The sequence below is a fragment of the Malaya genurostris genome, chromosome 2, assembly GCF_030247185.1.
Source record: "Malaya genurostris strain Urasoe2022 chromosome 2, Malgen_1.1, whole genome shotgun sequence".
Lineage (NCBI taxonomy): Eukaryota > Metazoa > Arthropoda > Insecta > Diptera > Culicidae > Malaya > Malaya genurostris.
In genome coordinates, this window is record NC_080571.1 from 49874584 (window position 1) to 49890710 (window position 16127).

Below are 16127 nucleotides of genomic sequence, written 5' to 3' on the forward strand. Positions count from 1 at the left end.
TTGGGATTTTTGTCATATTAGCATTTCAACCTTTAAACATTTTAGCACTTTAGCACTTTAGCACTTTAACACTTTAGCACTTTAGCACTTTAGCACTTTAGCAATTTAGCACTTTAGCACTTTAGCACTTTAGCACTCTGTTCGATAGATTGACTTCAAGAGTAAAATGAAATTAGAAGCATTTGCTTAGAATTTTTTGCATCGCTATTGCATCTGAACTTAACAATTTTCGAACTACTTTTTCTGCGGTATTGCTTCTTAGAACCGAAGCAAAGATATTGTACTCGATTTTATCACAATACATTGATTAAATGTCGAGTAATCGGTAGAATAACATGGTAATAATAGAGTATTAATGAGATGACTATTGGTACAATAGCCCTATATTAGCATTATATCATTTTATCATATTATTCCGCATTTCAGCTTTTGCACAGTTTTGCATTTGTGTAGTTAAGCATTTAAACAGTTTAGCATTTTAGAATTTTAACATTTGAGAATTGTATCATTTTAGCATATAAAAATTATAACATTTTAGTATTTTGGCATCGAAGCATTGTAGCATCTTAGAATTATAAAATTTACAATTTGGGCATTTTAGAATTTTGATATCTTAGCATTTGAGTAATTCAACAATTTAGTTGTTCAGTATTTGAGCAGTTTAGCATATGGGCATTTGCACATTTTAGAATTTGAGAACTTGAGCATTTTAAAAATTGGGAATTTTAACAATTTTTTAGTTAATTATTTCAGTGGTTTTGCATTTTGGCATTTATCATTCATCCTTGTGATATAAAAAGCGATTTTTGTAAGCGTAAGAATCGTACTCACAGTGTTCCGATAGGTATCAGTATAATGATCAGTATAACAAATATTTTAGTTCCTTTTTTTCAAACACATGATATGTAATATCAGGTGTACAACTTTGCGTCCGCCGTTTTCCGATAGGTGGCTGTACCGGCTGTGGCTAGTAAAAATACATAGATGTTAATGCTTTTAAAGTGAGTGTGTACAGTGCCTAACGAATTGTCATCGCCGTTTCAATGACAGTTGTTCTTGTTTTCGTATTATTCACGCTCGAAAATGTCTGTTTATGTGCCCAATTCTCGCCATTTGCGAGAAGTTTTACTTTTCTGTTACAATTCGAAAAACTACAAGGATCAGCCCCATGGGGTTGTTCGAGCCATTGATGTGGAACAAGGCAACCAAAATTTCTAAAGATCAACAATCAAACAGTTCAATCAATCGTCACACTTATGAATCCGTAGTTGCACGAGAGTCCTAGATTGATCTTGATTAGGAACCAACACCGAACATTGTTTGTTTTATAGCCGACGAAATTACACCAATATCCCAAATGTATGCAATTATATCTTTGTACATACCTGTAATACAATTTTGATATTAAAGCTTCTCTTCACCAAGCTTGTGTTCAAGTTTTGTATGCAAGTAGTTATTTTTATAGCGTTAAGTATCTCTACTATTCTGCGATTTCGGTTGAAGCGGTAAACTTTTTCTCATTATCAATCAAGTTCATCTTATATAAATTTGAAATTAATCTTAAGCACTCAAAATTTACCCTGGGGTAGATGTCAAATTCTCAGGCGAAACGACATTACATGGAATTTCAACCAAGCTTGCATGACACAAGATCAGAGCATACCAATTAAAGCTTCAAATAGTTTTATGGCACTTTTTGTCTTGCTGTCTAGCAACAACCTACAGGACTGAAAGGACTGAAACGTTAGCTGTAATTTCGCTTCTATCTATAGATTCGCGTGCTTCCAACAGTTTCGCTTTTGCATCGATTGACCAATCAGAGCGATGCTTTCCCTTTGATTTATCGCTTACTCCATCAAAATCGTCGTCTATGGCAGGGAGATCCGATATGCCGGAGATTTTTAGCAGACATTAGACTGCTCGCTACTAATCAAAATTTCAATCATTTATAATTGAAAATACGTGGCTTGATACATTCAAATCGAATCGTAGAAATATTTACAATCAAATAATCAAATAATATTAAAAATTGATACAAAATATACTGAGCTGTAAGTGTTTAAAACCTGACCACATTTCTACGTGTATTTTTCCTCTAATTTGCACCCCTATATAGAAAACAAAGATGTGTTCCACATAAAAAATGCAGCTGAAGCGCATCGAATGCTCTCAGAAACTTACGGTGATGCTACTCTGAGTAAAAGAACGTGTCGGGAGTGGTTTCAACGTTTTAAAAATGGTGATTTCGATGTCGAAGACAAACATGGTGGTGGAAGAAAAAACCCTTTAAAGATGAACAACTAGAAGCATTGCTTGATGAAGATTTGTGCCAAACCCAAGAAGAGCTTACGAATCGTTGGGAGTGAGTCAGCAAGCCATTTCAAAACGTCTCAAGGCCCTGGACATGATCCAGAAAGAAGGAAACTGGGTGCCGTACGAGTTGATACCGAGGGACATCAAGCGCCGTCTATTTGTATGATGAAAAGTAGGTTCGATACGTTAATCATAAACGTACAAAATCATGGGGAAAGACCGGGCATGCTACTTCGTGTAAGGCAAAACCGAATATTCACGGCACCAAGGTTTTGATTTGTATTTGGTGGGATCAGCTCGGTGTGATTTACTACGAGCTCTTAAACCGGGTGAAACCATCACAGGAGATCGCTACCGAACGCAACTGATGCGCCTTAGTCGCGCGCTAAAAGAAAAGCGGCCACAATATCAAGAGCGACATGACAAAGTCATCCTCCAACACGACAATGCTCGGCCTGACATCGCAAAAGTGGTCAAAAAGTACCTGAAAACAATGAAATGCCCGCCGTATTCCCCAGATGTCGCCCCTTCTGACTTCCACCTGTTCCGTTCGATGGCACACGGCCTGGCAGATCAACATTTTAAATCCTTCGAAGAGTTGGAAAAATGGATTGCTTCATGGATAGCGTCTAAAGAGGACTCCTTTTTGCCTTTCTCTATAGAAAGGTATTAGAATTGCTGGAAAAACCGACTTTCGAACGGAGCCTCGGAGACCCATAGTGTTATATACCATTCGACTCAGTTCGACGAGATCGGAAAATGTCTGTGTGTGTATGTGTGTGTGTATGTATGTGTGTGTGTGTATGTGTGTGCACTTTTCGAAGATATTAGAACGCGCTCAATTTTCTCAGAGATGGCTGAACCGATTTTAACAAACTTGGGCTCGTTTGAAAGCGACTGTCGGGCCATTGATCAGGTTCGAAGATCAAATGGCTGTGACTTTTGGTTCCGGAGATATGATTGTATAAGTGACGTAACCGACAAAGAGCGTTGTATTTGAACGCGCTCAATTTTCTCAGAGATGGCTGAACCGATTTTAACAAACTTGGGCTCGTTTGAAAGCTACTGTCGGGCCATTGATCAGGTTCGAAGATCAAATGGCTGTGAGTTTTGGTTCCGGAGATATGATTGTATAAGTGACGTAACCGACAAAGAGCGTTGTATTTGAACGCGCTCAATTTTCTCAGAGATGGCTGAACCGATTTTAACAAACTTGTGCTCGTTTGAAAGCTACTGTTGGACCATTGATCAAGTTCGAAGATCAAATGGCTGTGAGTTTTGGTTCCGGAGATATGATTGTATAAGTGACGTAACCGACAAAAAGCGTTGTATTTGAACTCGCTCAATTTCCTCAGAGATGGCTGATCCGATTTTAACAAACTTGGGCTCGTTTGAAAGCTACTGTCGGGCCATTGATCAAGTTCGAAGATCAAGTGGTTGTGACTTTTGATTCCAGATATATGATGGTATAAGTGACGTAACCGACAAAACACGTTGATTTTTACCGCTCTTATATATATAAGGGTGCCAAAATTTTGGGATCAACTCTATTTTCGTAAAGTTCTAGTGCTCAAAAGTTTAAGCACCTCGAAAAAAGCCTTCATGCAAAATTTGACCTAAATCGGACATGCTTAAGGGGTGCTGCCCGGTGGTAAAGGTTTGGCAATTTTCGATCTTGAAAAAGCACCATAGGGGGGAGTACATGAAATTTCCAAAATCGAAAATTTTTTTTGATGCCAAAACTCTTAAAACTGCATAAAACATCGAAATTTAGTGCCATCTCAAAAAAAATTTTTTTTGAAAAAATCAACTTTCTGGGACTTATAAAAATTTTCATATTTTTTCAAGTCCCAAAAAGTCGATTTTTTCAAAAAATTTTTTTTTCGAGATGACACTAAATCTCGACGTTTCATGCAATTCTAAGCCTTTTGGCATCAAAAATTTTTTTTCGATTTCGAAAATTTCATGTACTCCCCCCTATGGTGATTTTTCAAGAAATTTTCATATTTCACTAAGTGGACTAAGAAGGCTTTTTTTAGATTAGCATCACTGTTCTCATACAAATAGGCAACGCAAATGTCAAGCACTAGTTTGGGAAAAATGATGCTGACTGTGTGACATAAACACTGAAGCATGCTTTTGTGAACTACTCGAATCAATCCGAATCAATTGGTGTCTAAAATTATTAAATAAATGTATGAAACATATTTTCATGAGACTGTTATGAAAGAAGAGAAAGGCATTATCACACCACTAGGTGGATTAAGAAGGGTTTTTAGATTAGCATCACTGTTCTCATACAAATAGGCAACGCAAATGTCAAGCACTAGTTTGGAAAAATGATGCTGTCTTTGTGACATAAACACTGAAGCATGCTTTTGTGAACTACTCGAATCAATCTGAATCAATTGGTGTCAAAATTAGTATCCAAATTTATTTAATAAAAGTATGAAACATATTTTCATGAGACTGTTATGAAAGAAGAGAAAGGCATTATCACACCACTAGGTGGATTAAGAAGGGTTTTCTACTTTCTACTACAATACTTTGAGTAATACATCTGTAAGCATTTTTTACTTAGTCTTTTTAGTAAGGCTCTATAGAATGGCTATTCCATTTATTACAAGACCCCTATTATTTTCGGAACATTATCGCCTTTCAGGATACTACAAAAACAGCTAGGTAATATTCACACTAAAAAAACCCTGTGATTTTACATCTTATTAGATGCACATAAATGGAGGGTTGCAGTTCACGCAAATTTACGTCGAAGAACAGTTAATATTGTGTCTAAGACTCCATGACATGAAATTCATTGAAATAAAAAAAAAGAATACTGATAGCAACCCGCCGCGACATGAACCGAGAATCATTGGATTGCAAGTACGTCTGTTAATACACTGAGCCAAAGAATGCATCTGCTTGGCTGGTAAAAGGTGCCTTTAAGTTCATACAGTCGCAATTGCTAGCAGAACGCAAGTTACAGTCGAAACCAGTAAAGTTCAGGCTCATCTAACATTAAGTCATTACAAATAAAAACTTCCGTCATTTGACAAATTAGGTCTTTATTAATTACATCGTATGAGGGATTATGTCACCTGGAAATTTCAATTTTTTTGGAGTGTTTGAAACTGACTAGAATGGTTCACCTCGCGCCGTTCTTATTGAAATATTATGCAACTAATCTAGAAAAACAGTAAAATAATTTACTATTTCATTTAACGAACTGGGAACATATGAAATTTTACATACTACTAAGTTTTAGTAAATATGGACTCACGCTAAATGAAATTTTAGTAAAACTTTTAGAATAGGAATTAGCTATAAAATTAGATTATTTTCTTTTAAGTTTTTTTTTCCAGAATTAGAACATTTTAGTATGAAAATTTTCCAAATAAATCCATACATCGTGCGAGCAGGTTGGAAAAAATGCAGCTTTATTCCCACGAGTAACCTCACACCTACTCTGTTCCCCGTTAAGTTCCCCGTTTGTCCAATACCGTTTATCTGAAATATTTTCTAAATTTGTTTTTCGAATGTATAACCTGTAATGAAATAAAACAATAATATCAAAAGTGGACGATGCAATCTCAAATGTCTCTACCGTACGAATGGTAGAGTGCAAAAAGAAATCGATGGCTTCGTATGGTCAACGTATTTTGCTTGCAATAGGAGGTTACATTGAGGGCACAATTAAAGGAGAACCTCACCAACGATGTACCTCATCAGGCTGCTTCTGAAAAGTGTTTTACCTCATTTACAGAAACAGCGAAGGAGGAGGATTGTAAGGGTCCGCCATGTAACTTTTTTTAAACATGCAATAAAACGGTTCATCCGATTTCAAAATTTATTTTTTCATATTAAAGTACAATCCTTCCGGTTAATTGTGGAATATAATTTCATTCAAATGGCTGCCTCGGTTGGCCATGCAGTACGCCATACGGTCGGTCCAGTTTTTTAGTACATTTTCGATTGTATGCAGCTTTATTTCAGCTATGGCTGCACGAATGTTGTCCTTCAAGGCTTGAATTGTCTCTGGCTTGTCCACATAACACTTATCTCTGACAGCCCCCTGAAGTTAATAGTCTAACGGCGTCAAATCACAGTTCCGAGGCGGCCGAACAACTTCCGAATTTCGAATGATAATTGAATCTTCGAAGACTGTGCGCAGAAGATCGATCGTAGCGTTGGCTGTGTGGCACGGAGCGCCGTCTTGTTGGGACCAAATGGTGTCCAAGTCTTCCTCTTCAAGTAACGCGAAGAACCAATCGCTAATCATGGCGCGGTAGCGCTCGCCATTGACCGTGGCGGCGCCTCCTGCCTCATTTTCGAAGAAAAATGGCCCAATGATGCTGCCAGACCAAAACCGTCACTCTCCGAGGATGCATCGACTTCTCCATGATAACGGGCGGGTTTTCCGTCTCCCAGATGCGACAATTTTGCTTATTAACATACCAGCCGAGTTTAAAATGTGTCTCATCCGAGAAGATGATTTTTTGGCAAAAATCGGCGTCTTCTTCAAGCTGATCGCAAGCCCAGTTGGCGAAGCGATTACGCATCGGATGTTCTCGTGGCTTCAACTCCTGAACCAATTGAACTTTGTGCGGTTTCATACCAAGGTCTTTATGCAAAATTCGTCTCAGCGATGTCTCCGAAATGTTCAATTGTTGAGATCGACGCTTCACTGATGTTCCTGGCGTCTCACGCACACTCTCGGCAACAGCAGCGATATTCTCGGTTGTGCGCACTGTTTTAGGCTTATCACACGTTGGTTTGTTAATACTTGTGCCAGTTTCTCTCAATCTTTTCAAAAGAAAACACACATACGGAGCTGACGGCGCCTCTTTTATTCCCATTTTCATAAGTAATTTTCGCACACATTCCGCAACATTACCATGATTTTCAAAGTAAAACTGCACTATTTTCACGCGTTCCTCAAGCGTATACACAACCATTTTCGTTCAGCGGAAGGATGAAACTAAGTTTCTGTCAAATCAGAAGTGACATTAAGGGGACGGGTATAGCGTGATGGGTAAGTCGATGCCTTTCACGCAGCCCGCCTGGGTTCGACTCCCAACCCCGCACATAGGGTCAGAAAGTTTTTCTGGCCCGAAGAGGTGAATGACATTAATGTTAAAGTCTCTATAATTGAAACAAAAAAAAAAAAAAAAGTGACATTAAGGTTACCAATGTCGAAATAACCGCTAGTTAAAAAAAATTTAGATGGCGGACCCTGTAGTCTCGAATTGTACCTACTTCTTAGCAATTTTCATTGTTGCACCGACGGACTAATGAATTATTCAAATATTCTATTTACCAAAGACCAATTCCAAGCGCAGATACGATTTATTTTTGTCGCACAGTAAATTTTCATTGCATACCTGGAAGATGAATCTGTTTCGAATAAACATTCATCAATTAGTTCAGGTAATTCAGATTCTCGAGTTTCCGTTTATGTTGAAAATTGGATTCAATAATTTCGTTCGTGCAATCATTGGATCCGCACACAGGTTCAAAGGAAAATATAAGCTTTTGGCAAAATATTTATTCGCGATGCCCCGCGATCCAACGATGATTGCAAATTAATTGAATTTCTGCGTGACTTGAAATTCCAGCTACGAGATTAATGTAATTGGAAACGATAGAACCATATTGCTACTTCAAGCGCATGCAGTAACAAGTTGCATTACGTTGCCAACAGGGATGGGATGGGTACTATTTTCAAATTTGTTTCGCATCAATTCGGAAGTGCTCGCAAGCAAACATGCTCCTCTAGTGGACGAAGCGGAAATACGACCGAACGCTTTCTCATCGATCGAATTCGGCAACCGATCCGAACGACCTCATTAATTCCACCCTCAAGTACGACTGGTAAGGACCGAGCATCACCACCACAACCGGCACAGTCCAGATTCATTACATCCAACCATCCTGTCCATCCTGTCGACCTTCTTCTTCTGGGCCAGTGCCAACGCGTGTTCATTCAGGAAGCAGCTGCCAAGTGGCAAAAAGCGCGACGAAAAGCACATCCGCAAAAGCTTCCGCCGGGCGGAAAGCAAATCAATCAATAATTCAATCAACTCATATGACAACACAGCGCCTGGATCCCCGCACTGTTTGTGCTCGAGGGAAAACATCCACGGGGATCCGATCGGGAGACACGCGGGGAGAGATAGAGAGTGAGAGAGAGAATCCATCACAAAAGTATCGGATGCGTCGGTTTCGTATCCGCCCGCCCCATCACAGCACGCAGTCCGGTCAAGTGTGGTCTGTGCAAGTGGAACGGATGGATATCCTTACCGCAACTCGCAACGTTGTGTGTTCCGACCATCACCGGTTGGTTCTCCGTGGCGATTGTGTCTCCGTGCAGCACATACACACTCACCGGCATCGCTTGGTACAGTCTATTATCCATCATCGTCTTACATGGGGGCGGGATCCACTCGGCAAGCACCCGCTGGGTATTGAGTGACGCTTTTTTTTGCTTCTTTTTATTTCCGCCAGACCGTTGCCAAACCGAGTGCTCTGTGCTTCGCCACAGTCGAGTGGAAGAGCTTTAGATCGATTTTACTTATATGGATTTTCCCCCCCTTGCGATGCCATCTCCTTGCCACCTCCACGCTTTGATCCAGAGTAATGCACTTGCTACGCACTTATGACGATGCGGTGGGTAACTGGCGAGATTTTGTTCGAAATTTGAAAATGCACTATTTAAAGAAATATTGCTGTTATAACATTTTAAACGATTTTACGAGACCAAGGGGTTTTACAGAGAAAGTAGAGGGGCAGATGGTTCAAAGATTACACCGGGCTTGCTGACTACAGTAAATGTAGGATGCAGTTTTTCATATTGAAGCTTTCCATAGTAAGTAGGTTGACGACAGTGTTGGCCAATGACCAATTGATTTTCGAAGATGATCAGCGAATTTTAAGCACCTTTTACCTCCCAGCCGGAGATTACGTAGAAAGAAATAGATTTATGTAAGCACGGCGATCCGTGCGTTATTTCATATAAACATTAAAAGTAGAGAAAATCCTTTACATCTTTCTTTCAATAATGAAACAACAATTGAAATTGGTTAACCCTAAAATTGAGTCATATCAAATCAAAATTTGAAAAAATCTCCGCACACACTCGAAGCGTTGAGTGCAGGCCCGTACCCAGGATTTTGTTTCGGGAGGGGCCACAGATAAAAAATAATGTTACTGAATCATTTAGGGGCTATCCAATGTTTGTGCTTTGGACACTTAACCGTTTTTACTATTCTTTACATTTCGTATTAGACTCGTCAGTGCAGAGTTTGCTTAGCGGTTCAAGTTGAACTGTTCAAGTTCGCAATTAGCAGTTCACTGCTCACTGCTCTGCACTGACGAGTCTAAGATGAAACGTAAAGAACAGTAGTGTTACTGGAGATTACTTATGTATCTAATATTCGGTGGGCACTATCATTATTAAGTATTTAAATAAAAATTGTGCCTGTGACCAAGAGAAGGTTATTGTATTACATTTCTTAACGTTTACTGTTATGCCATTTCAGTCGCACATGTTCGATTCGTGAAGAACGGAAAACTTCTTCTACATTTGTAGGTTATATTAGTTGATAGTCATACAAACCTACTGTTGCTATAAAGTTTCGGTATCAGATTCCGGAAGTAGCGGTCTAAAATTCCAAAACAGGTGAACAAGGTGGATTGGTAAGTAATCGGAACCCTAAACCGTTGATTTTTACCCCGGTAGCGATGCTCATGTGCTTCATATAAGGCGATTTTGGCCCTCAATAATGCACGCTAATACTTGCATTGAGGTAGTCCTGCTAAAGTATCTGGTATCAGGTATCAGAATGAAGGCTCATAACGGCACGTTCCCCATGTTTTCGGGGATTTGTGCCTTGCCGTGACTTTTCATCATTTACCTAACTAATGGTGGGAAATAGAAGAGGATGGAAAATAAAGGAACGAGAGGAATACGGAATGAAACACACACACAGCATAAATGTGTACAGAAACCAGTCGCAACTTACGAGAAGTAGAAACCGCTTGCGAGAGTAATTAGAGCTCTTTTCCACATTGGGTTAAAAACCCAAGAATATCTCTGAGTTTTAGTTGCTTGAACATAGGTTCTTCAATGCAAAAACAACCAAAAACCCGATACCGTAGTTGAGATACTGCAGGGCAGTTACATATTAGGTGATATGAAGTCCCGTAATCGAATTCACAGAGATCACATGAAAATGAATCAGCAAGATGTGTGGTAGCGATGTGATAATTAAGTTTACAGTGACCAGACAGAGCCCTCACCAGAACACCACAATGGCGCTTCGAGAAATGTAAAAGATTCTTCGAAACTCCAGGGCATGGATTTTCCAAGAATATTTTTGTTTGACGACAAGTCTCAGAACTTCGCCAGTAGTTTGCATGCTCAGACGAAGCCCAAGACAGAGTTTTTTTGTTTTATCCAGCATTTGGAAATTGGTAGTGCTGGTTCAGGACCTACAAGGTCGTTTTCTGCTTCCACTCTGGCCAGTTCATCCGCCCATTCATTTCCAATTATGTTGGAATGACCAGGTATCCAGACAGCATTGAAAATGCTAAGTTCTTCGATCTGAGTACGGCAATCGATCACAAGTTTTGAACGTGAGTCACCAGAGCTAAGCGCTTTAATTGCAGCCTGACTGTCGAAGCAAAAATCTATTTTTTTACCAGATATGCCTTGCCGGAGGGTAGACTGTACTCCACACATGATTGCAAAGATCTCAGCCTGGGAAACGGTGCGGTATCTACCAAGCGAGTACGATTGCTCCAACCCCAATTCACGACAGTAAACACCCGCACCAGCTCGGCCCTCCATCAGTCACTCCTGTCTAGATGGAATTTTTATTTGAAAAATTCTATACGGGAAACTACACGTGAGTGTTAAATCGCTAGGGGCAAGAAAAACATCATCCCATGCAACCAATTGGGACCACAGACGTGTATGACCTATTTCTGAATTTATTGATTTATCCTTCCATAGACCGGTAGTTTGAAGTCTAACACATGGATCAATAAGTCCCGAGACTAACAATGGAAACAACTTTTTTTTTTTTAATTTTTAGGGGAACCTTTTAGGGTGATACAATGGTTCCAACGTTTTTCCAATTTTTCAATACCATGTTTATAAAAAAATTTATCTCTCGCTTCAAAATAAGCTTCAGTTTCAGCGAAGACCTCCTCATTTGAGCCAAATCTTTTTCCCTGGAGCATTTTTTTTAAGATCAGCAAAGAGCCAGTAGTCACTGGGGGCTGAATCTGACGAGTATGGGGGGTGGGGAAGCAGATCAAAGCCCAATTTCGCCATTGTTTTCATCAACTAGTGGCAGGGTGCATTTTGTTCCATCGAAAGCAATCGCGGCACCCACTTGGAAAAAAAAACTTTTTCATGCTCTATTTTTCATGAAGGATAGTACCCAAGTAACAATTTTTGTTACGCTAGCTTGTTTGTGACTAGTTTGCAACCAGATATTTGAGTGATTGTTACTAACATCTAACCACTAGCATGACTCAAAAAGCGCAGTTTCTACTAGTTGTTAGGTCGGCTAAAAATAAGTTGTCGTTACGTTGTAATGCCATACTGAAGTAACTTATCTTTTCATAACTTGAAAATAACTTGTTCTCAAGTAAGCTAGTTGAAACTTATTCACCATCGACATTATAAATATTGAATAAATCCTATACTTTTCTATCATCAATAAAAAAGCAGAAGAGTACTTTAAATCACAATCTTGATACAAGGTACAAATTTCACAACGATCCAAAAACTGTCGAGCGGAATTCAATTTTACTTAACTGTTTTTTATGCGCCTTCAATCAAAATCTGTTTATAAAGATATAAAAAATAATCAGCAAAATAACCCTATGGTCAGAATGCTCAAAATTATTCCAAATAGAGTGATTTCTCATCATTTTAAATTCATATATCATGAGAATTATAATATTATCACAATCGATGTTCAATCCCTATATTATTTTCTTCGTGTTTATGACAGTGCATAGAACAAACTTGACTATTATGCCTTTCACTATTTTCGGCAAAAAGTAGTTTAGAAAAAAGTAATACCCTGGTTTTATTTACGTTTCATACACTTCTTAAGACTCCATATTGTGTTCGCCATATTCAAGCCAAGAAAGGTTGTTTTGTTTGCATTTTCGTTATCATAACGTTGGGAAAACCTACCGATAACTATCTGAATCAATGAAGAAATTATGTTATAATCTTATAACATCTAAGTTATTGCTATTTCAATTCACAGTAACGATTCACATATACGTTAACGTATTTATAATGGTTTCACAACGGAAAATAAACCTTTTTTCAACTAGTAGCTAAAAACATAGCTGTGATAAAAGATATGTTAGAATCAAGTAACGATTACTTACAAATGATAGTTAGTTCAATGTTTACGTTATAAAGAAACACTGCTGTCACCTTGTTTTAACCAGTATAACATAAAAAACCGTTTCGTGCTCTTGTTGCAACACAGTTGGGTTAAGTGGTATCAAAACTAGTTACAGGTTGCTACTATTGAAGTCAAATAAACTTATTTTCAACTAGTAGCTAGAAGCATAGTTGTGATTAAAGATATGTTTGGATTAAGTAACGATAGCGTATAAATTATGTTTAATTCAATATGACACAAAGATGTTATGATTGGAAACCTAAATAACTATTTCGTAACTATTTATGTTATGATGAAACATTGCTGTCACCATGTTTTAACCAGTATAACATAAAAAACATATTCGTGCTCTTGTTTCAACATAGTTTGGACTTAGTCGTATCAAAACTAGTTGCGAATTGCTACTTGGGTATATACACTTCCATATGATATCTGTGTCATCTCAGCAATCTCATGGAGCTTCACTTTACGATCTTTCATTACAATTTTTGTCACTTCACTCACATTTTCCGGTGTAACGGTTTCCACAGGTCTACCCGAGCGTTCCGCGTCATTTGTGTCGGTACGACCACGTTTAAACTCGGCGAACCCCCGACAAATCATTGCTTTTGATGAACAAGAGTCCGGATAACATTTTTCAATCCATGGTTTCGCTTGCACGGTATTTTTACCCATTAAAAAACAAAGTTTTATCAAAACACGAAACTCGGTTTTTTCCATTTTTTAAACAAACTACAAAACGACTTTACTCCAACCTCGATAACTCAGCTGTTTCTGGTCGGATCGACTTAAAATTTTGACCCATTTCAAGCAAAGGTTAGTACTCTAGAAAGACGTAATTACTGGTTTACTACGAGCGCCATCTCTGCTTTAGTCTCGGGACTTATTGATACATGTGTTATAGGCACAAGCGAGTGCTTCTTGCTTTAGATGCACATGAAGTGGTCTTATATTGAGAACAGCTTCCAGAGCAGTGGTCGGAGTCGTTGTAAAAGCTGCAGTCATTGCCACAAGCGCCACACTTTGCAAATGATTGAGCTTCGACTGAATTGTAACTACTTGCCCTCTCTGCCACCATACGAGGCATCCATATGCCAGTATTGGACGTATAATTGTAGTATAAATTCAATAGATATATTTCGGTTTCAAACCCCACGTTTTACCGTGCGTCTACATTGGCCAAAGGCCATGCATGCTCTTTTGATTCTAGACTCAATGTGAGCAATCCAGTTTAGTTTGGAATCCAGGATTACTCCAACGTAATTGACCTGGTCGGTACACAGCAGCACGCTCCCAAAAAACTGCAAAGGACGGGCCCCGGTTGTTGTTCGCTTCTTTGTGAAAAGAACCATTGAGGTTTTGTTTGGATTCACCGACAATCCAACCTGTATTCTCCTAAAGTATACTTTGACAATCTCAGTAACCCGGCATCATGATCTTTCCGATCCATTGAGTCTCCCTTCCAGGCACTCATGCCGCTTCTAAGCACAACTTCAGTCCATTGTCGGGTGATCATATTGTTCCCTGTCTTATAAAAATGGATCCTGCCAAACATGTACCTAAAGTGCACTTGCGTTCGTCTATTTAATCCTAAATAAGTATGTACGGGATCCAGCGGCAGGATGATTTTTTCGTCTGTAGAATCTTGCCCACTACTGTGCATTAAACCACTACATGTGTTCCTAAAACAAGAAGCATTATCTTGTGCATACCGTCTTAAGGTTACAGGACTTTGGAACAGTAACCCTATAGACTATGCTACTAGCTACACTCGCTTGTGATCTCAAATGGTTACCTGGGATGAGTATTAACTCGCTCCTAGTGACCTAACACTCACATGCAGTTCTCCTTTCAAAACATTCCATGTGAGCTATCCTCTTCGTGAGGAATGGTTGTCTGGTTGCTCGGTACGACAACTTGATGAACACATAGTTTGTTATACGGACGGTTCTCTGTTGAATGGTCGTGCTGGTGCTGGTGTCTACTGTCGTGAAATGAGGCTACAGTCTACAGTAAATACTGTCTACAGTCTACAGTAAATACTGTACTGTGTTCCAAGCAGAAATCTACGCGATTATGTGTGGAATACAATCGGCATTTCAGCAGAGGATCTGTGGTAAACGAATTTATTTTTGTTCCGACAGTCAGGCAGCTTTAGAAGCACTCAGTTCGAATGATTCACGGTCGAATCTAGTGATCGCATGTCGAACTCATAATGAAGACTACAGCATTTTAAATGCTGTTTACTTCTTATGGGTACCCGGCCATTCTGGTATTACTGGAAACGAATGGGCTGATGAGTTGACTAGAGCTGGTTCAACGAATGATTTCGTTGGTCCTGAACCAGCTTTACCACTTTCAACTGGTTGGATAAAGCACAAGATCCGGGTTTTTGGTTCTCCATACAGGATTAAGTCTGTGTATGCGGAGCTAAAATTAAAGGATATTCTCTCGTTTCTCACCCAGTGTGGTAAGGAGCTATAGTCAGAAGGGTTCATCGTTCTTCCTGGAGTGACTGAATCTTTTCTGTATTCACCTGAAATAGGGTTTTGCAGATTGTTTGGCATCCTTTATGCGGTACCGAGTTTACTTCTGCTCGTACATACTGCGAATCGTTCTGCATCCTTCCGGGAATGCAGAATGGTGTCGCCTTTGTAAAATCTCTAAATCCTCTCGGGGTTTGGAAGTTTTAATTAACTGTGCATCGTTCATCAGAAAGAACGCACATAGTAACAAACCTGAATAGGTTTTACAGTAGACTGTTCGGGACCTCGTAGAAGTTCAGAATTTACTTCTGCTTCCACTAAATCTGATCCCCAGCAGATTGTTCAGCATCCCTTAGGGGTGCAGAATGTACTTCTACTTTTTTGTGTTTTTGTGTCGTCAATTCTTCCCATCCTTTAAGTCCAAACCTTACTATTTCCTTTCAATCCTTCTCTCTTATATATCGGAAAAATGATGCTGAAACCAAATTGATGGCAAGACACAAATCTCCAAATATCAAGGGGAACGTGCCATTTGAGCCAATTTGTTCTGATTCCTGATTCTGAACTATGATGAGCTCGCCCCATTTTTTTTTCCGGTCATCCGGTACAATTTAGTATCATTTTACAATTGTCGTATATTTTACCCCAGATTTCACCTTCATTTTATTCAGTTTTGACATTGTTCGCTTCGTATCAAACTTTTTTTTGTTCCTCTTTCTGATTTCGGGAGGTGGCAGGGCCCCTCGAGACCCCCTTCTGGCCACGTGCCTGGTTGAGTGTGTGTCAAAATTCAATTTGTTGCTCCATTTTTGTTCAAATATTTTTTGAGTTCTTCGCTAAGTTCATACGAAGTTAACGAAACACCCCTACTAAATAAGCCTTAAAACAAATC

The 16127-nt window shown here is 39.1% G+C and overlaps 1 protein-coding gene across 3 annotated transcripts in view; it reads right to left on the reverse strand.

Annotated features, from left to right (window-relative positions):
- Positions 1-16127, reverse strand: part of LOC131427979 (zwei Ig domain protein zig-8-like) — a 530197-nt gene that overhangs the window by 502255 nt on the left and 11815 nt on the right. The gene's annotated exons all lie outside the window — the stretch shown is intronic.